Below are 20,464 nucleotides of genomic sequence, written 5' to 3'. Positions count from 1 at the left end.
ACGAACACCTCCAGCTCCTAGGCCTCCAACATTTCGCAATTTCTCTCTGGCCTGATCGGTTACTGCTCTTTCCTTTGCCCACTCACTCCAACCACCTAAACCAGTCACGTTTCTGCCCCAGGGCCTTTGCACTTGCTGATTTCCCCGGTGATGCCGATGTTACTTTATCCTTGGAGGCATCTCTATCTAAACTGCATATCATGCACTCTCCCAGTACTTCCTAACTCCCTTTCTGCATTTAGATTTTCTTTAGCCCATACCGTTGTTTAACATCCTATAAATATTTTACTTATTTATCTGGTTTATTTCCTGTTTCCTCCCTTCAGAATATAAACTCCACAAGGGCAAGGATTTCTGTCTTTATTTTCACTGTTCTACCCCCAAAATCTAGGATAGGGCATGGCACACGGAAGATACTCAATGAGTTCATATGCTGAATAATTGAAAGGACCAGACCATGTTGCCTCACCCAGAGATAATTGCTAAGAATGAGAAAGGTTATTGTACAAAGAATCCCAAAAGCTGTCTACATCTCACACAGAGACAACCAAAAAATTTCATGTAAACCACTAACATAAAAGATTATACAGAATTTTAAAAACTACCAGATTCTGTAGATTCTTAAGTATTGCAATAAGCTCTAAAGAAAAACAATCAAATATGTGAAGACACTGGAAAATAGAATAGTTTCTAAATTTGCTGATATTTCCAATACATATAAAGGCTAGAGGAAGACTCAGTCAGCTTCTCCTGGGCCTTCCAGGACCAAGCACCCACAACTGAGATAAATGTATTCTTTGGGGTTTTTTTTTTTAGGATTTTATTTATTTATTTATTTATTTATTCATGAGAGAGAGAGACAGAGGCAGAGGGAGAAGCAGGCTCCCCCCAGAGCAGGGAGCCCGATACGGGACTTGATCCCAGGACCCTGGGATCATGACCTGAGCTGAAGGCAGACGCCCAACTGACTGAGCTGCCCAGGCGTCCATGGAATAAATGTATTCTTTATCTGAATTTGATGCATTTAAATATTTAAATGCAGCATTATTACATGCATAGAGGATTTTATAGACAACAAATAGCTTTGTAAGACTAATTCTGTTATTTTTTTATTAAAGATTTTTTTTAAGTTTATTTAAGCAATCTCTCACACCCAGCATGGGGCTCGAACTCATGACCCTGAGATGAAGAGCCACCTGTTCTACCAACTGAGCCAGCCAGGTGCCCAGACTGTTTCTGTTTTTATACAAAATACAACAGCATACTTGCCTATAAAGATTATTATACAGAATACATTCATAGGCTTGCATGAATCAGTTCCCTTGAGGACATGTCATAATTTTTATTACGTCCCTGAATATTTTGGCATGTGTTTATACAGCTCTCTTCAACGGAGCTAATAATGGGATGAAGTGGCAGAACTTATCAGGATTTTGTAAGTTAGGGTATAGAGTGAGATATCATAAGCAAAAATGTTTCGCTTAGTAACAGATGAATCTAAAATAGAATTGACTGGTGGGGCACCTGGGTGGCTCAGTCGGTTAAGCATCTGACACTTGATCTCAGCTCAGCTCAGTACTTTTTTTTTTTTTTTTTTTTTAAGATTTTACTCATTTATTTGACAGGGAGAGCAAGAGAGCACAAGCAGGGGAAGCAGCAGAGGGAAAGGGAGAAACAGGCTCCCCGCTGATCAGTGAGCCCGATGCGGGGCTGGATCTCAGGACCCTGGGCTCCCGACTGGAGCCGAAGGCAGATGTTTAACCAACTGAGCCACCCAGGCGCCCCTTAGCTCTGTTTCTGATCTCAGAGTCATGGGATTGAGCTCTGCGTTGGGCCCCACGTTGGGCACAGAACCTCCTTAAAATAAAGAAATAAATATAATAAAATAGGATTGACTCTCCTGTGTCCTGAACCATTTCCTTCACTTTCCTCTGAAGGGGACTGAACGCATAAGATGATGCTAGTGGTTTCTTAGTTGTACCTTTCACTTCTAGAACCATGATCTCTAGTCTGCTGTTTGGGAACTCAGCTGACAGACACGTGAATCTGACTCAAGGGGCTTTTAGACCTGGAAGGGGCCTCAGAGATCATCTTGCTTTCCAAGTCAGGAGATGTGACCTCAAGACATGGAGCGACTTGCCCAGTGACATACAGATAGCTTGTGACAAGGCTGACATTAGCATCCCAGTCTTTCAACGCCAGCCTGAGTCCCTTTCCCTCATCCCAAGCTGCTCAGAAACCCCCTCCACATTCCCACCCCCGTCAGACTGAGCATGGCCCTACCTGTGACAGTAGCCCTTGTTAGCCCGTTAGGTACTGTGTTTAAATAGATCTTAAGGCTTTGGGAAGCAGTGGGCACAGCACGGGAATGGGGACTGGCGTTCGAGAAGCATGACAAAAATGATGAAACCCTCGTAATAAAGAGTGGACTGCTACAGACCTAGCACTTTGCTTCTCCACCAAACTGAACTGTGGCTCTAACAGTCATTACCTCATGCCTGTCACTCTGCCCTTTGATCTGAGGACACACATTACATGTGTGGCTCTCAGAAGATACTTCTGGTTACAATTGGTAATAGCATCTATACATTTCATTGGTTTCTTGGTACAGAGGAGGAAGTGGAATAATAGAATCATTATTTAGATAAGAACACATAAATATTTCCTACACCCTACGTCTGTTTTCTATTCAGTTATGTATTAAGCCATCTGGTAATGGAGAGAATGTTTGAAAATCTGCCGAAGTTTAACCTGAAATGTTATATTTAATGCCTTTGGGGCTTTGGATTTTTTTAATTTCGCATTGTAATAGATGGTGGTCAGACTAAAAGCAATACCTCTCTTAGACATACGCACTTGCTGAAGTCAGGTTACACGTGCATATAATTCACATAGCAAGACACGTGCTTTACTAATATGCGGGTAACGCTCAGGAAACACAAGAATGCGAGACCAGAATCAAGTTCCTCCAAGCAACTGAGGGTGCAATCACTTATCACATTGTTTTGTCAGGCATAGCATGCCAGCACATGAATATTCTAGCACTAATATATGATATTCAAAGGAGGGGTCATAAATCTGAGTATGACTTAGAATCCTGTGTATCAGACGCACAGCTATGGCATTAATGTTTCATGTGTGCAAAGAAGACACACAGAAAAGTTAAAGGGCTTCACAGTACATCAAGTGGTGATGTGTACATTAATGATGAAAATGAGAACAAAAGCCGAAAGTAAAAGAAGGCGGCCAGATTCTTTCAAAGAAAAACAGATTCGAGGACAGGAGTTTTCAAACACTTCAGTCACTAAAGCTACGCAATTGTTAAGAAACAATCGGCAAACCTTGGGGCGCCTGGGGGGCTCAGACGGTTGAACATCTAACTCTTGATTTCAGCTCACATCAAGATCTCAGGGTCGTGAGATCGAGCGCTGGGTTGGGGCTCAGCGGGGAGTCTGCTTGAAAGTCTCCCTCTCCCTCTTTCTCTGCCAACCCCCCCACTCTTGCTTTCTCTCTTTCTCGAAAATAAATAAATAAATCTTAAAAAAAAAAAAAAGGAAACAATTGGCAAACCTTGAAATGATGGTAACATTTTAATGATTTTCATATTCAAGGTAAGTGGTAATGAAGTTTATACCACTAATAATTACTCGGAAGATAGTAGTAGTAAATTACAATTGTTACACATTATGACGGGTTAGGGATTTTTTTTTTAAGATTTTATTTATTCATTTGGCAGAGATAGAGACAGTCAGCGAGAGAGGGAACACAAGCAGGGGGAGTGGGAGAGGAAAAAGCAGGCTTCCAGCGGAGGAGCCTGATGTGGGGCTCGATCCCAGAACGCCGGGATCACGCCCTGAGCCGAAGGCAGACGCTTAATGACTGAGCCACCCAGGTGCCCCTAGGGATTTTGTATGAATTGTAAGAAAAATGTCTTTATCTTTAGGTTTAATCTTATCCAGGTAAATAAGAAATTTTCTACGTGTCGGTTATCTGTGCCCCAGTCTTTGTTTTATATTTGCAAATGAATGGACTGCTTTAGTTTGAAGACAGGAGAGGAATAACATTCTGAAATTATATCTTCACACATTTTACTATGTAAAGACATACATACCCATTACAGAATCCTACTTATAAAACATCCCTATAGAATACTAGCAGAATTCCATGGGATCCCAGGATTTCCTTGAACGTGGTTCAAGGAACCTCATTTAAAATAAGTTTGCCTCAAGTCGTAATGAGCACTGGGTGTTATACACAACAATGAATCGTGGAACACTACATCAAAAACTAATGGTGCACTGTATAGTGACTAACATAATAAAAAAAGAATTAAAAAATTTAAAAATTAAATAAGTGTGCCTGCTTTTTTTAGAAGTATCAGTGTACCAGGATGATTACAGTTCCAAGTAAATTAAATGTCTTCTATTCACATACGTATTAAGTCACATATGTATTAAGTCACATACGTATTAACTCACATATGTATTAAGTCACATACGTATTAAGTCACATATGTATTAAGTCACATACGTATTAAGTCACATACGTATTAAGTCATATACGTATGTGAATAGAAGACATTTAATTTACTTGGAACTGTATCATCCTGGTACACTGATACTTCTAAAAAAAGCAGGCACACTTATTTAATTTTTAATTTTTTAAATTTTTAATTCTTTTTTTTATTAAGTCTTGAGGTAGGACAGTTACAGCTTAACAAGATCATCAAAGACTGAAATTATTTCCGTCTTTCCACTCAGCTGTTCCTTATATATGGGAGCTTCCCTTCATGGTCACAAAGTGGCTGCAGCAGCTCCAGGCATCACATTCCTTCTATCCTCAGATGGTAACAACCAAAACCTAGAAGAGAAATTAAAGACATAACCTCATCTTCTGTTCCCTTCTAAGAGTGAGGAAAACTATCCCAGATGTCCCACCCCAATCAGATTTCCTCTTATAAGGCTGAAAATTGCATCATGTGTTCATTCCTAAACTAATTGCCAGAGAAGGGAGTGGAATGATCATCACTGAGTTAAATAGGTGATTCTCTATCCAGGTTGCACACTAGCATCACTTGGAGAGTTTTCAAAAATAGTCAAGCTCTAGACCAAGTAACCAGAATCTCTGGTCTGGGAATGGGGGGGGGGGGTGTCTGAGCATTAGTATTTTTATAGAACTTCTCAGAAAATTCTAATTAGCTGTGAGCAGTGATCACACCTGTTAGAATGGCTAGTATCAAAAAGACAGGAAAAAACAAGTGTTGGCAAGGATGTGGAGAAAAGGGAACCCTTGTGCACTGTTTGTGGCAATGTAACTTGGCACAGCCATCATGGAAAACAGTATGGAGATTCCTCAAAAAATTAAAATTAGAACTACCAGAGGATCCAGCAATTTTACTTCTGAGTGTCCAAAGAAAAATGACGTTAGGGGCGCCTGGGTGGCGCAGTCGTTAAGCGTCTGCCTTTGGCTCAGGGCGTGATCCCAGCGTTCTGGGATCGAGCCCCACATCAGGCTCCTCTGCTGGGAGCCTGCTTCTTCATCTCCCACTCCCCCTGCTTGTGTTCCCTCTCCCACTGGCTATCTATGTCAAATAAATAAATAAAATCTTTAAAAGAAAAAAGAAAAATGACGTTAGCTCCAAAAGATATATGAACCCCTATGTTCATTATAGTATTTTTTACAATAGCCAAGATATGGAAACAACTTAGTGTTCATCAATTGATGAATGGATAAAAAAACCTGTGGTATGTGTATATGTATACACCCACACACAGGAATATTATTCAGCGGTAAAAAGGAGGCAACCTTGCCATTTGTGACAACATGGATGGACCTTGAGAACATTATGCTAAGTGAAATAAATCAGAGAAAGACAAACACCACAGAATCCCACTTATATGTGAAATCAGAGAAAAACAAAAAATGGGGCTCCTAGATATAGAGAAAAGATTGGTGGTTGCCAGAGTGGGGATGGGGGTTGGGGAAACAGGTGAAGGGGTCAAAAGCCAAAAATTCCACTTATAAAAGAAATAAGTCATGATGATACGATGTATAGCATGGCAACTCTCATTAGTTAATACCATATTGCATATTTGAAAATTGCTAAGAGAGTACGACTTAAAAGTTGTCATCACAAGAAAAAAAATTGTAACTATGCATGGTGATGAAGGCTTATAGCAGTCATCACTCCACAATATACACAATATATACAAATATCAAATCATCATGTCATACACCTGAAATGAATGTATGTCAATTACACCTCAATAATAATAATAAAACAAAAACTTCTGGATTAAAACAAGGAAGGCAGTGAGAATCAGTGAGTAGTCTAACTCTTAGATGAACCAAGATTCATCCCCTTGGGTAAGGAAGTGACCCAGCCTTTCTTGAAACCCATGGTTGCCTGATAACCACATAAAATCAGGGTTCTGTTATCAAGGAAGTAAGGAGAGAATAGTCTTGTTAAGTTGACCATGGAGTTGCATAGAAGTTTTAAGAACTAGCTGGAACTGTAGAACCACGTGCTACTAATACATATTATAAACAGTGAAGATGTTTTTTCAGTTTTCAAGTCACAAGCGGTCTGCTGCATAATTGTTGGTCATTAAAGAAAATAAATTCTTTCTTGTCTCCTTAGGCTCAGAGCTACCCAGACATTGAGAAGCAGGTTTGTCAAGATGACAGAGGACCAAGGTAATGGATTCCAGTGATGAAACAGGAAATTCATTCATAAGTTTTGGGCACACCTCCAAGTCGACTACTCAGCCAGAAATGGAATAACTAGGTTTTCCTACTTCTGTTTTATTATCCTCAATGAGAATGACCAAATACGAGGCTAGACGGGACCTTAGAGAAAATCTGGCCCCCATCGCACACCATCCCGCCAACCTGCCACCCATGTTAATATTTTAAAAAGCAGAAGCATAGAGAAGTTATGTAATTACTAGAGATTACATCAGGAGACTGTGGCAAAAGTAAGATCTTTTCTCCACTTTCTCCAGCCCTGTCTTTGGTGCTTCTTCTTACAATGATTTCAGCATTTCTCTGACCATAGTTCTGTGTATCTGGGTTGAAGGCTGTCTGGAAGGTGCTAAATAAACAGGATTTTGCATTAACACTCAGTTTTCTAAAGGAACACATGGGGGCAGCAAATGTTTAGGAAAAACTTCCGGATCTAACTTGCAGAGGCCATATCTATATTTGGACACTGTTTGGAAAAAGAGATTTTTGGGGAGGGGGTTGGTTTGTTTATTTGAGGGTATTGAGATGGCTTCTGATGTACATTCTTCACCATAGTAGTACTGGGGATTCCAGAGAAAGTGGTAGTCACCATGATTCAATTTTGCTTCCAAATGTGCCACCACTAAGAGATGATCAAAAGCACTTCTTATAAATGGAATGTGTCTTCTTCAGAATGTTGGTTAATATTGAGCCATACCTTCCTTTAAAAAGGTAATGAAATTTTATGTCATAGGACCTCATTGGTTGAACTTACTGGTGAAGTTCTCCTTCAGCTGTTATCTTAACCCATTTTCATTGTTATGATTACTGATGAATCAAACATTCTCTTTTGGTAGGTACTTCTGTTTTTCACTTTCCTACTCATATAATGTGTTCTTTCTATTTTTTTTGTTTCTTGTCGCTCTCTAATAATTCCCAGCTAGTGACTCCGGAGGGATTAGTCCTGCTTTCCTGCCATCACTTATTACTAAAAGTGGGGTTCTAATACTAGAATTGTGTGCTATAAAAATATCAAGCATGTGTCTAGACAATGTTCAAGACACAAGGATGAGAGAGGTAACCGCAGGCATAGTCGGATCCAAAGTTTTTTACATTTTCTGGTTTTCCTGTAGCTTTCGGTAGAGGTTGAGCTCATTTGTGGGAAACAGTCACCCATCAAACCTCAACGTTAGATCCAAGAGCCATCCCTCTAGCACCACCAGAATCAAGGCCTTGGAGGTCATTTCTACCAATCCCGGACATCCCCCGTCTACGATTAACAATGGATACATAGGTCATATTTAATCCCAACTCCTTTAAAGCAGTTTCGATACTTAGGTTTACAACCATTTAGTCAAAAAGGTATTTGAATCAGGCCTTTAATCCTGAGCACCATCTAGGACTCAGTGTCATGGACTAACTCAGTGGGGAACAGGTGTGGTGAGGGAAAGGCCACCAGCTTGGACACCTAGTCCTGACTCCCTTGGCTACCACCAAGCTGAATGGTGTTGCGCTCAGTACCTGTACCAGTCAGTACTGGGCTCAGAATCACATACCTGGTGAAGGGCATTACGATGAAAGCTTTTAAGGCTCTCAAATTCTGTGATTCGGATTGTTTCTCCCTTGGGATAAAACTGGGGAAAGCATCTTGAATTCCCTGTCTTTGGGAGGCTTGAGCCAGGCTGCTGTCGAAAATCACAAGTCAGATTGTTCCTATCTAGTGTTCAAACTGAGACACACCAGAACTGCCAGGGCCAAGGAAATCCTATTGTTGAAAGAAGTTTTGCTTTGTTAGCTTCTCTTTCCAGCAGTAAAAGAAAAAAAGAAAAGATGTGAAAAATCTTGTCAGTATCCTGGGGTGGGGGTGGGGGGTGTTGTGTAAATATCTGAACACAGTAAGAACATGTAAACTGGATATGAATTTTTTTACATGTTTTACTTAACCTGAATTTTATATAAAGTTCCTTGAGTGCTCCAACAATGAAAGGAGAGAATATGTATTTAAACAGTTTTTAGTTTTATCCTGTATTCACACACCTGATAAGTTCCTCTAGCTGTAGTTTTAAAATTAAAAAAAATTTAAGATAACTGGAAATTAAAATCAGTTAACTGCTATTGTCTGACTTTTTGTTCAAACAAGTGTCTTAGATGACTGTGCCTTTAAGAGTTCCTGAAATAAATGAAAACAAGTTTTTCAAAATGAGAAATAAAAGGTTTAAACTGAAGACCACAGTTAACTTAGTATCCCATAACTTTGGTATTTTAAATAGTAATTCTCAAAGAGGAGGGTCAAGTCAGAAAGGGAACTGTGTGTATAAATTGTCAGGTTCTGGTGTTTGTTTGCAATCGCTTCCCAAGAAAAAACTTCCTCTTCATTCTTCTCAGCGCCACACTTCAAAGGAAAATTGTATAATTCTTATATCCACAACATAAGGGCTGAAATTATCCAATTAGAAAGGTTGTACCATTTACACTGTAAGATTTAGAAAAAATACATTCTGAGTTTGGAAACAGATGAAGAGATGTGTGCCCTGTCAATTTTCTTAAAACCCCATATACTTGATCCAGCCTTCTTCAATTATCAACTTAAATTTCCAATGCAACTTGCCATGTAGAAATAAATACAGAAAAACACAATGCCATTGGAACAATGCCTCCCCCCAAGTTTCCAGAGCCATGTTAAGTATCGTTTTATTTTTGGGGGGAAAAAAAAACACTTCCAAAAGAATATTTTTTTTCTTTAGACTCAAGAAGCAAGACACACGCATCTTTGATTTTGGAATATGTAATTGGAAATGCAGAGGTGGCTGGCCTGTTCCTTGGAGATCCCTGATAAACACACTCGTACAGAGCACCTTCGCTGTGGTGCAAGCCTTCGGGCAGCACGTGAAAAGCAGGAAGGCTCCATTATTAGGAAACTGCATGAGATCCAAACATGGAAGTCTGACAGGTTTTAATGGCAACCGAAGTTTGCTCTTTTAAAGTCTGTGGTCGCGTGAAAAAAAGCAGTGGAATCTGGTGTCTGCCGGTCCTGTTGAGCCCATCAGCAGGAGCTTCCTTGAGGAAGGCAGAAGAGCAAAGCTCGCGATCTCCACTTTTTAAAATAAGGCCTTACCTCGTATTTCTAAATTAAAGTGACAAATCCTGGAGAAAAGCTCAGAGCACGCAGTGCAGCCTGTTCTGCCACTAGGCAACTAAGACAAACTGAAAGTAAATGGAGCCTTGTCGGAGTCCATCCACGACCGCGGACCCCTCCGGGCAGCGGGAAATGGGAGACCATTTAAGGGCCCGCACAAAGGGAACCAGGACCGAGCCCTCGGAAGCCCCGGCTTTGCATGCGGAAAGTTTTGAGGCTTCCTTCCCAGACTTTCAGGAGACTTGCAGCAATTTAGGAGACTCTCTGTCTCCACCAGCCTCTAAATTCTGAATGGTAGGGAGCCCCCCGGCCCTCCCGGCTTTGGCGCCAGAGCGCCCTCCCGGCCGAGACCCGCGCGCAGCGGGGACCTTCGGCCCGGCGGGAGCGCCCAACCCTGGGCGCGGCGCCCCCTCCTCCCGTTGCCGCCGCCAGGTCCGGCCTCCAAGCCACCCCCGGCCCCGGCCCCCTGCCACCTCGGAGCAGATCCGTTAGGCAGCCCAAAGTGGGGAGGGGGCGGCAGGGGAGCCTGGGCGAGCGACTCGCCAGCGGCCCCCGCGCGAGCCTCCGCACCGCCTGCGAGCGACGCTCACCTGTTTGCCCAGATACGGCCCTCTCTAAGGAAGGACACTGGGAGCCCGGATGGTGACCAGGCCCCAGCCGAGGCGCGGCAGGGCACCAGGGCGCACACCCTTCTCTAGATTGCGTGGCCCGAGGGGCAGCTGTGTGGGAAGCCCCGAGGGCAGGGTGCGCTCCCCAAGGTGCGAGCTGCAACCCGGACCCAGTAGCGCCGGCCGCCCGCCGCAGGGAAAGGCGCCGAGCCGCTCCACCCAGCCAACCTAGCGCCCTTTAGGTACAGATCCGGCAAGCTTGCCCCAGGAACCGGGCCGGGGGTGTCCGCGAGGGCGCGGCGACTGGGTGCGCACCGGATCAGCAAACTTAACCCGACCGGTTTGGGGGCAAGATGGAGAGGAGGGAGACCTCACTCCCCCAATGCAGGAAGAAGTCGGGGAATGGAGGATAGTTGCGGTAGGACTTCAGATTCCCAGGACAAGTCCCAGACACGTGGCTGGGCGAGCGAGACAGAGGTGCCTAGTAGGGTTCCAGGAGTTGGGGGGTGGGGGTGGGGGACGGGGAGAGAAAGGGTAGAGGAGGAAAGACTGGGAAAGAGAAAGAAGCCCAGAGCTCAGAGGTTGAGCAAAAGTCCCATCTGGCCCCAAGTCAAACCCAGGTGTGGTTCTGAACAAACCCGCGAAAGCGGCCGACGCCACCGAGAGAGGCGGGGAAACGCTGAGTTTTGTAGACTCTTGTTCAGCAGTGATGTCGAACTTGTTCTTAAGTTGGTTAATTCTAACGCAGGGCAAGTTGCTTGAGAGATTTACACCTCTCCGCACCTAAAACCGAGACACGCCCTGTGTTCCCAAAGGATGGACAAGTAAAAGCCGGGAGTCGCTGTTTTTCACAAATACAAAGATGAACAGCTGCGGATTGGAAAGTTGGCCCCCAAACTCCGCCTCTGACAGAGGCACACAGTTCCCTGGGTGAGTGGTTCCCAGATTTGAGCGCGCCCTAGCATGGCGGGGACGGCTGTTTCCAATACTGGTCGCTGGGCCTCACCTTCAGAGTTTTCAGCAGAGCTAATGTGGTGCCTAAGAATTTACATTTTTAATAAGTTCCCAGAAGACGTTCATCTTGCTGTTGTCTAGACCACCCTTTGAGAACCACTACCCTAAGCCATTAGTTCTCAAATTTGGCTGCCTGGTGCAATCACCTGGGATGCTTTTAAAAATATGTGTACTTGGGACCTAACCTCCAAAATCCTGATTCCATTGCTTTGGGGTGCCACTTGGGCATCAGAATCTTCAAATGCTTTAGGTGATTCTACTATCGAGCAAAGGTTGGACACCACTGCCCTAAGTCGTTTATTGTCCCAAGACAACCTGTGGGGGGGGAGAGGGGACAAGGACCTTCTCCTCCTGCTCTGGGTGATTCTGCCAGCATTGGATCTAGCTCCCCAGTCTTGGGAAAGACAAGTCCCTCGCCTTACAGATGTTTTGAACGGTGATGCAAGCACGACGTTGATTCTCTGTTTTCAACTATACAGGAATTATAAAGGATGACACAATTCCCCCCAGGTTTTAAAAATACAAATGATAATTTTGCATTGGTAATGCTGCCTGCCCTAGCTCAGGATATCCCATTAGGAGCCAAAGTGATCGCTCTGGGTTAGTGATTGCAAGCGTCATGGAACCTAAGAGTCCCAAATCTAGGCCCAATCACAGGCACTTGGATACAAATTCACCAGATGCTGTCCTGCTACATTAATGTTGGTTGCAGGGGAAATTGCATGCTTGACTAGGAGAGTGGGGGTAGGGGGGAGTGGTATTTGGATTTGGAGAATCACCTATGCAAGCCCAACTCTGGTTATATTATGAAGTCATGAATTACTGTTACCAAGACTAGAAATGTCCTCACAGTAGAAGGGAAATGGGGAAGGTGGGGTGAGGATGGGAAAGCCTGCTCTCTTTGCCCTTCCAAGGGTGACACAACTGGCAGAGACACCTACACCACAGAGGAAACCCCCAGAGGTACTCGGTTGGGCATAGGTTTGGTCGCCTGCAGGATTTCTCATCTCACTCTAGACAATCCAAGGATGGAGATAACCCAAAGGGACTGGACACCCACAGGGATTGCTTATAACTTCCCCATACTTTTGCACCCCTCCCCCAATTTCCAGACCATTTGGTCAGTATTGCCAGAGCAGCCTAACCACATCGTCTTCAGCAACAAGTATGGGGGGTGGGGCACCATGGGAGTTAAATGGAGCAAAGCCCTCCCCCACTGGTTACGAATTGCTGAAGACTGTCTTGTGGGCCCAGCAGTGCCCCTATAGGGAAGGAGATCAAGAGGGACCTCTCGCAGTTTCCAACAACTCACCCTTTTCCCCTCTGCCCATCTGTGGGGAGTGCGGTGAGGGTCTAGCATCTTTGAAGACCCTAGAAAAGTAGGCATCAAGACTGACAGCTGCAAATGAGTGGATTCCAAGGAACGAAGAGAGTGATTCGGCACTCTGCCCTACCCAGTTCTCGGCCTGGCTCCCCTGTCAAACTCTGGCGCCAGCACTGGGGCTACCCTCTGGTTTTCCCCTCCTGGAGGGGCACTGCCTGTCCAAAAGATTTACTCTGGAAGAGTTGGGAGAATTCCCCTTTCCTTTGCTGTCCCGGCTCCCCCCGCCCCCGCCCCACGCGCGCGCGCGCGCGAGCACACACACACACACATACACACACACCTCTTGGTTCTTCTCTAGGGTTTCCCTCCGGGGCAGATTACTTTATGACAGGGTGTGGTAAGTGGTGATTTTGTTCCTCTTTTGATGGCAGGATTGCTTTGTAAACAGAAGCGCAAACTCGTTCCGATAGTGGTTCCGCACCAGTGAGCGGCGGCCGCCCTGACACAGCGGGCGGCGGAGGCTGCGGCTGCACCTGTCGCCTGGGGCCTGAAGGAACCCAGGCCTCGCGTGGAGGGGTCACGGTCCTCTGGCCTCCAGGGCACCTCTAAGTTTTTGGCCTCTAGGCCTCCTGTCTTTGCACCCCTCCGGCCTTCTGTACCCACTGCCCCCAAGAACTCCCAGTTCAACGTGCGCGCCTTGGAGGCGCCTAGGTGAGCACAGCTCAATGGCCCGCTGTCTCCCTTCTGCACTCTCCCTGGACACGTTCAGTAAGAGGTTTGGCTTCTTCTGTGGTTACTGGTAACCCTACTCCTTTGCCCTAATCCAGCTGAAGGGTGGAGTGGGCTTTGTGTGCTGAAGGAATTGCTGGAGGGTCCTGGTGTGGCAAGTTACCACTCAAATCCCCTCACTTTGCCCCTGAATAGTCAAACCTTCTCCCTTCCCTGCTCTGATCCTGGGGGCCAGTTTATTGCTGAGAGGGGCCCAAGAATGACCCAAAGTTGACACGCTCTGTCGGGCCCAAGGGCCAGAAAGATGAACTTCTGCAGGGGAAGAGGCCAGGTGCAGTGAGCCGTCACTAGATCTGTCCCAATAATCCTGGACTCCTCTAAGGGAAAAGCAAGCTGAGGCCACCACAGCCATGAAATTCTGAGTTAACCCATTGCTCAGACTTAAGTTTAAATTTCCAAGTGCCTTAAGGAGCCTCCAGTGGGAGGCGTGGGGTGGGGGATGCTGGGGAGTGACACTTGACGGTGAGTGAAAGAACAAAAAGGTGAGGTAAGTCCTGAAAATTCTGGGGTGGGGAAGAATGCAGTTTGAGCAGTTTTACCCTAAGGGAAAGATTTCTCCCGCTGCAACTTTGGGGCTCATGAAGCTGGGAAGCGGGTTACAGGATATGAATAGATTCCACCTGGATATCCCTGGACACCGGGGGCCTCAAGAGAGCCTGAGCTGAGCATTACCTGAAGCTGAGAGGTCAGCGCCATCTGACACCAAGTCTTACAGCCCCTTCCCAAAGCTCTGGCCGCCTGCACTGAGCAACGCACAGAAAAGTTTGCAGTTGGGTGGAGAAGTCCCAGGACCTGTTAGCTGCAGAAACTTCTTTTTGGAGGCAGCGCTAGGAAAGAGGAGGAGGACTCCTACCGATCTCCCTTTCCTTGACCCAGTAAGAAAAAAAAAAAAAAAGTCCCACTTTTCTCTGATTCACAGGAGGCCTGAGGCCACCGTTCCGGAGACTGCTAGGTGCTGAGGTGGGTCGCCAAGAGCAGTTAGTGGCCTTGAGACTGTCCTGGTACTGGGTGCACCTGAGTCACTAGGGTGGCTGACCCAAGTTTGGGTGTGGGGTGAAGTTGGGAGGTATCACCCCTGCCTGCCCTCCAAGGCTCCCTCCTGGAGGCAGAGTCAGGCTAGTGCTGAGTTCCGGAGGAGATCGAGATGGGGGAAAGGCTCCGAGGCCAGAATCGGGCGTCTGGGGAGCAAGGGGGAGGGCCCACACCCAGGGAAGAGGAGGGTTCTAAGGAGGGAGTTGCAGTTGGAGGCGCAGTTGCCCACAGTGTCTGACTGCAGTGTGCCCAAAGAAGGCCCAATGGAGTTGACTGCTTCTTGAATTGAACCAGTCTCGGGTACTCTGAGGGTGGGGGATGGCGCGGAGTAGACAGTCCTTGACCAGGCTCAGCCGCTTTCCTTGAGAGTGCAACGTGGGCTAGTGCTGTGCTAAGCGCTTTGCGAACGTTCCTCTAGGGAATCCTCACAACAAATTACCCATTTTATAAATGAGTAAAATTAAGGTTCAAACAAGCTCAGTAACTTGCCCTAGATCCCTCAGCCTGTAAATGTAAATGACTGAGCTCAGTCTGGACCCCGAGTGGTCGTACTCCAAAGCTAAATATTAGCTCCGGGCTGCTTCGGGATTCCTTCTTCTCTGCCCTCTCCCCACCCGGGCCCCAACCCCAATCATCTGAACAGAAACCCTCATGCCCAAGGCCTGGGATGCTTCGATTCCAAATCTTCCCGTCCACTTCCATCCAACCCAGCGCAGCGGCGCGGCTTCGCGCTTAACCTCCCTAGCAGCTTTGCTTTCTCTTTCCCGCACACGCCTTGCCACCCCCAGCCCTCAAAAGGTACCAAAGTTGGAGACGGCACTTTCGCGCCCCACCCCAACCCTAGCACATGTCCAGCCAGCCGGGTCCCAGGCCCCTCCTCTTGTGCCACGGGTGCGCGCGAGTAGCGAGGCTGCACAGGCTTGAAACGGTGTTCATTTTTAAGAGAGCACAGCGCCCCCCGCCGGAATCTCCTAGACGCGTCTTCCCCGTCTGCCTTGTGACTTTAAAGAATTCGATGTTCACCAACCGACTTTGACAGTGTGGAAAAAGACGGGAAAGTGAAGTGGAGATACTACGGGTTTAAAACGCCATAATTTTAATTATTTAAAATTCTCGCAAGGAAAAAAAAAAACCAACCCACAAACAAACACCAAACTTGTTGAGCAAGGTTCTAAGGCAGGTCCAAGAAAGTTTCAAATCCACAAGAGAATCGGCACACGGATGAAAGTCCCGCAGCCCAGGGACGACTTCAATGCCTAGGCGACACGGGGACTCCTTGAGAGTCACCAGCCACACTATCTCTGCGCATTCCGGGAGGGTACAAGGCCAGTGGGGCAGGTATGGAGGCTGGAGCGCAGGGCTAGAAAGGGGCAGTTTGGGTATGAGGACAAGTCTTCACTCCTCGGCTTCGGAGCTGACCTTTTACACATTTTGCCTGACGTGTCCCTAGTCAATTTGAAGCCGGTTCTTTGTTCATCTTAGTTCCCGCGACGGCAGCCACCCAGGGAGGGTAACCGGCCCTGTTCCAGGGCCCTTCCCAGGAGTTACAGGCCCAAGCCCTGGGTTCTCGGATCTCGTGGCGGCCGGAATGGGGCTGGCAGGGTCTCGAAGGAGCGCGGCCCGAGGCCAGGCTCCTCAGCCGGGCCTCCCTCCCGACCAGGTGTGGTTCCTGACGGGGAGGTGAGCTCCTCGGGAGCCCCAAATCCTGTGGCTTCCTTTAAATCTCCCTTCTAATTAGAAACAGCGGTGAAATCACTTGAGTGATTTTATCTGTCATGGGAAAGCAAACCCCAGCCCAAACCTCAGTTGCCCATCCCAGAACCACCAACGCCCCCACTCTCCTTTAAGGAGTTATTATTGGAAAAGATAAAGAGCAGGGAAGTCATAGAGGAGTGGGGGAGGGGCTCACCTTAAATAGAAATCTAAGTGTATGCGTGTGCAAGAGTGTGTGTGTGTGCGTGTGTTTATCTGCGGTGGGAGGAGACTAAGCCAGAAGGCAGAAATGAAACAGAGTCACGAACGTTTTCACCTACTGAGAAACACTTTGATCTGGGGTTGGACGCTGAACCCCTGGGAGTTGCAGACTCCGATCCGCGAGGGCCGGGACTGTCCTGAACCTCTCCGGCTAGTGGGGAGGCCCGCCCCAGGATCCGGCCCTACCGCATGCAGCCAGGTGTGCGGGACCTACCGGGTCGGGCCCAGTCTCCCGGCCTTGCTCTCTTCTCCCCCCCACCATCCTCCCCACTTCGGGGTGGAGACTCTCCCAGCCCCAAAGTTCCGAGGGGGGAGGAGAGTCTGGGGAAGAGCTCGTAGATGCCCCCATTGCTTGAGTGCGAAAACACACCCACTCACACTTGCATCGCGCCCTGCACACCCCAGCAGGCAGTCTGCCTCTGTTCCCCGGTCAGGGACTGACCGGGAAAGCGGGTTGGGGCTGTTGGGAAAAGCTGGAGCTGATGGCGAGATTGCCGCGGCTATAAATCCATCACTTCCCAGGTCAGCTCTGCGAGGCGCTGGGACTAGAGCTGGCGGAGTGAATTCCTGGGCTAGCGCGCATGCGTCGGCAGGTAGCAACCCAGCTCTTTATGACCAGGTGAGATGTTGGTGAGCAGGTAAAAAAGGAGGATTTGCCTAAGCGATTCCAGGGAGCGGGCCCGGCCGAGCCCTACAGCCCATGCCCGGCGGGGACCCGTCGCCAGGAGCGCCGAGCCGCGATGTCCATACTTGCCAAAATGGGGGACTGGCAGGTACGGGGGTTTGCCTTGGCTGGGGCTGAAGTGGGCGGGGGTGGAGCGGGGGAGGGGGCCGGGAGGGGGGAGGCGGAGAGGAAGAGCCTTGGCCCAGGGCAGGAGAGTCGTAAGTGAGGCGCGCCTGGCAGCTCCCAGGAGTGTTCCCAGGAGAGAAAGGGCAGAAAAAACACGCGCTGCCGGCGGGCCCGGAGCTGAGGAAAGTCCGGCGCACGCTCCACAAGTGGCCCCGGGGGTCACTTGTGCTTTGCGTGGCGGCCTTTCACGCCCCCTCCCCAGTAGAAACCAGGGTGGATGACTAATTCGGGAGGGGGAAGGGCGCGGGGCGGGGGTTGCAGTGCGTGGTAAGGAAGGTTCACTACTCCTTACGCCTTCGTTCTTGCCCTAGACCCCAGGGCTACGCATGAGGTGGGGTTCTGGTGCACCTGTCTCTCTTTCTGTCTCCAAGTTTGGGGGACCTAGTGGGTGTGGAGAATGGAAAGGGGTCCGGATGGAGGAGTCGCGCCCGCGAGAATGTTCTTTGGGGGAAATACTTAAAAGAGTTTGCCCAAAGTTGAGCCTCTCACTCGGTCCGAGTCGTGAAGCCAGTTTTCGCGGCTTGGGCTATAGACTGGAGTGACTGGATGAGGGGTGAATGGTGGGTTAGATAAGGCAGGTCCAAAATTTGCCGGAACCGATGTGGGCCAGACTCGGCCAGGCTAGGCCTCGCGTACCACAAGGCCAGCTGGGCCCTTTGATCCTGCCCTCCTTGAGTCCTGACCCCATCCCGGCCAGAGGAGCGCTCTTCCGGCTCTCTCCTAACTTCCAGACATTTCCCCTATGGAAACCAGGGCAGCTCTGGCCAGGCTGGTGAGGGTAGCAGTTTCTCCTCTGTTGCCGATTTCATAATGGGAACCTCGGGGCCCTCCCCCCACCCCCCAGCCAAGGGAGGCCTGGTTAGGGCGAGATTCTGTGTGCCTAAAAGCCTGCAGGGCAATTTGAACTGAATGCCCGGAACTTCCAGAGAGAAGTCGAGGCTCTGCCTTTTCTGAGGCGAGTTCTTTTTCTTGTTTCAGATTTGTGCCATTAGAAATAAAGTTGAGAGAAGTCCCGTCTTTACTATATTTTTTGGAGTTGGGGAAAGGAAATTGTCTTGCAGTTTTTCTCTCCTTGTATTTATTATTTTTATTAACCCTGAGCTCTTTTATACCTCTCTTCCCAATTAAACCTCACTAAAATGAAGTTTCAACCCCAAAGTTAGACTGCCTTTGTGGGTTAAGGATGCAGATCCCACACCAAACACAAATGTTGGGAATCCACACCTTTACCTCCCTTGCCCCGGTGGGCCTCAGGGACCTTTTTTCTTCTTTTCTCTGGAGGGTGTAGACTGGGGGAGGTCTTTGGTTGAGGTGTCTGCAGTTTTCTCCACAAGCCTAGTGGACCTCACAGCCGAGCTCCTCAGGTCTGAGAAGGCACCGGTAGCTCAGGACCCGCCTGGGTCTGCGCCTCCAAAGGGCCTATGGTTCAGACGCGTGAGAATATGGCCCAAAGGGGAAAGGAGGGAACCCTGAGCCTAACTCCTGCGGGCTCACAGTTTGGCAAGTGGTGGGAAGCCTGCCTCTTGGGTGGGGCACGTGGATTTGGGGCCTGGAGGGGCTGGATCCTTCAGGCTTGGCCTGTTGGGCCCTCGGGTTCCACTGCGTGGTGACAACCAGAGAAAAGAGTCATTCAGGCCCCTTGCTGTCTCTTTGTTTCTCTCAGTGTCTCTGTCTCACACTGATAACTCATTTTTCCCTCCAACGGCCTCTTCATGCCCCCACTTCAGGCCTGGACCCCCGACCTCTATCCCCAGGCCTGGCGCTACTGTCCCGGGGTGCTGGTGGGGACGGAGCATTGACATGCAATGAAGAGACTTGTCGTGGTAATGACGTTCCCACAAACGCGGCTCCACTGGCTCCAGGGTCTACTGGGGCGCTCGCCTGGGCCTTTCTTCAACGCCCAGAATGCCGGCGGTGGCGCAGAGCCCGCAGGCCGCAATCGGCACCTCAAAGGCGCCCTCAGCGGGAATACAACAACAGTTTAGCAGCCCCGGCGGGTGTGGAGCCAGAAATCTGCAGGGTGCGGGTGAGCAAGGGGGGTGGAGGGTGGAGAAGATGAAGGGCCTTGAATGCCTTCCCCAGCCTACAAACTGAAAGAAAGCGAAACTTGAAGTTCCCTTAAGCGCAGAGTGTCGACGTCTGAGGGTGTAAAAATCCCACGCTCTCAGGCCTAGGATTTGCCCTACAGATCGTGCTCTGCGGCTGCTTGCTGGGAAGGTGTGAATGCTCGTGGCAGCCGTTCTCGCAACTTCAAGCCACTGCCCCAGGCCCCGGGGCCGCCCCTCAGGGTGCGTGGTGCGAGCACTGGAAGTTGACTGTTTTCCGGGTGGAGTATGGTGCCTAACCGCGGGCTGTGTTCAGCCGGAGAACTGTGCCTAGTGTTCGGGTGGGGGAAAAGGAGCGTAGGGCAGTGCCTAGGGGAGGGTGTCCCTCATGCTCTAAATCCCCCGTCCTTCTCCAGTCTTTTCCCGAACTTTTGGGAGGGCCTCTGGCCTACTCTGCCTGGCTTGGGGGAATTTGCTGCGGTCATCTGGAAGGAGAATTGCCTTTCTGCAGATGGGGGTGGGAGGAGGTGGTCCTCTCTCCTCTTGCCTTCCTTCCACCTGTTAAGAAATGCACGGATTTGCAACAGCCTTTACCCCTTTGCAAGGACACACTATGGAGATCCGGGAGGCCTGAAGATTTGCAAGAAACAGGCCTAGTTGGAACCAGAAGTCGTTCCTAGAGCAACTCTGAGCCAGACCTACTGTTGGTGAGTTTGCAGTATTCAAGAGAGAGAAAGACACACAAAAACTTTTTTATGGAAGACAAATGAGAAGCTCAGCCAGAGAAATTAATTACTCTGTATTTCGAAGGATCACATCGCGTCATTCTTTTTAATTTCTTCTTTAAAACAATTCACTAAAACAGAAGAGAATGTATATATAAAGCCCCGGGGGGCGAGCAGGTCCCTGTGTGCTTCGGGAAAGCCTGGGCTGGCCAACCTGGACTAGGGGGTGGCCCCGGGGCCTCCA

The sequence above is a fragment of the Ursus arctos genome, unplaced genomic scaffold, assembly GCF_023065955.2.
Source record: "Ursus arctos isolate Adak ecotype North America unplaced genomic scaffold, UrsArc2.0 scaffold_31, whole genome shotgun sequence".
In the NCBI taxonomy this organism is placed as follows: domain Eukaryota; kingdom Metazoa; phylum Chordata; class Mammalia; order Carnivora; family Ursidae; genus Ursus; species Ursus arctos.
Note: the sequence above shows the minus strand (reverse complement) of the source record.